Below are 1,334 nucleotides of genomic sequence, written 5' to 3' on the forward strand. Positions count from 1 at the left end.
CTGTGCCCAGGGTGCTGGCACCCCACACTCTCCTCTCATCAAGGCCAGGGAGGCCCTCCACCAGCGGTTCTCAACCTGTGGGATGTGACCCCTTTGGGGGTCAAACGACTCTTTCACAGGGGTCACCTGATTCAATAACAGTAGCAAAATGACTGATGAAATAGCAACAAAAATAATTTTATGGTTGGGGGACGGGTCACCACCACATGAAGAACTATATTACAGGGTCTCAGCTTGAGGAAGGTTGAGAACCACTTCCCTACACAGATGAGGAGGGAGGCGAGAACAATAGTGAATGATCTCTTCCCTGCCCTGCACTTTCCACACATAATGTCTAATCCTCAGAGCAACTGCAATGGGAATATGAATCGCCCCGTTCTCTAGCTGAGGAAATGGAGGCACAGAGCGCTTCTGTAACCCACTGTGGTTCCCCATGCCTGAGCAGTGCACCTGGGCGCCAAACCAGACCTTCATGCTTGCGTGACTCTGGTTGAGGCCGGCCTGTGACTGAGCCATCAGTTGGATCCGGGGTTTTGTGTGTGTTTTTTTGAATGCTTCAGTAGCCATAGCTGTTTCCTCTGTGGTGAGGCAGAGAGTAGCAAGGGCCAGTGCACAGCTGGGGCCTAACAGTCACCTGTTACTCATAAGTGACAGCAGCCCAAGAGACTCAGACGCGTGGGCTGTTACGGGGAGAGCCAGAGTAGAGTTGAAGGGCCTCGAGAACTCTGCAGGCCTGCCGTTTGGGGAACAATGGCTAGTTTTCTTTCCTGTGGGAGCTACATCTGGACACTGATAGTGGTTTTCAAATGGAGACCTTTGTGGGCGGTTAGTGTCAGGTGAGTTTTACGTTGGGGTCAGTGCATTGAGAAATTTGCATAACATATTTCAATCTAAATGAAGAGCCAACTTCCCCCAGCACTCCTGAGGTCTGGCGGCTAGACAGATGCCTTCTCCCCTCCACAGCTGGGCCATTTGAGAAGCTGGTGCTAGAAGTCCCCCGTGCCCAGGCTCTGACATGCTTGGAAGGCTGGCACCTGCTGTGGTTGGTTGGTCACATCTGTCTGATGACCCTGGGTTCTTTCACTTTAGCCCACATGCAAGGGTCACCACGGAGCTGTGCCTTGGGTTAGGACTGTAAATGGCATAAGAAAACGTCCCCCCATTTTCTGTGAAACTAACTGAGTTAGTTAATTGTGCCAACCTGGCCGATAATCACATGTGGGGCTAATTGAAAGGCAGAGGGATAAATGGGTGGTGAGCCTCGCCTTTCTAGTTCTCGGGTCTCTTGTTTTGTGATCGTTGCACCGGGTGCAGCTGCCTTAGCAGTTCCCTGC

At 51.9% G+C, this 1,334-nt stretch overlaps 1 protein-coding gene across 1 annotated transcript in view; it reads left to right on the forward strand.

Annotated features, from left to right (window-relative positions):
- The window catches only part of RFTN1 (raftlin, lipid raft linker 1), a 248,109-nt gene that overhangs the window by 179,640 nt on the left and 67,135 nt on the right, over window positions 1–1,334 (forward strand). The gene's annotated exons all lie outside the window — the stretch shown is intronic.

Source organism: Echinops telfairi, unplaced genomic scaffold, assembly GCF_000313985.2.
Source record: "Echinops telfairi isolate 266 unplaced genomic scaffold, ASM31398v2 ScPeMD7_7420;HRSCAF=8458, whole genome shotgun sequence".
Lineage (NCBI taxonomy): Eukaryota > Metazoa > Chordata > Mammalia > Afrosoricida > Tenrecidae > Echinops > Echinops telfairi.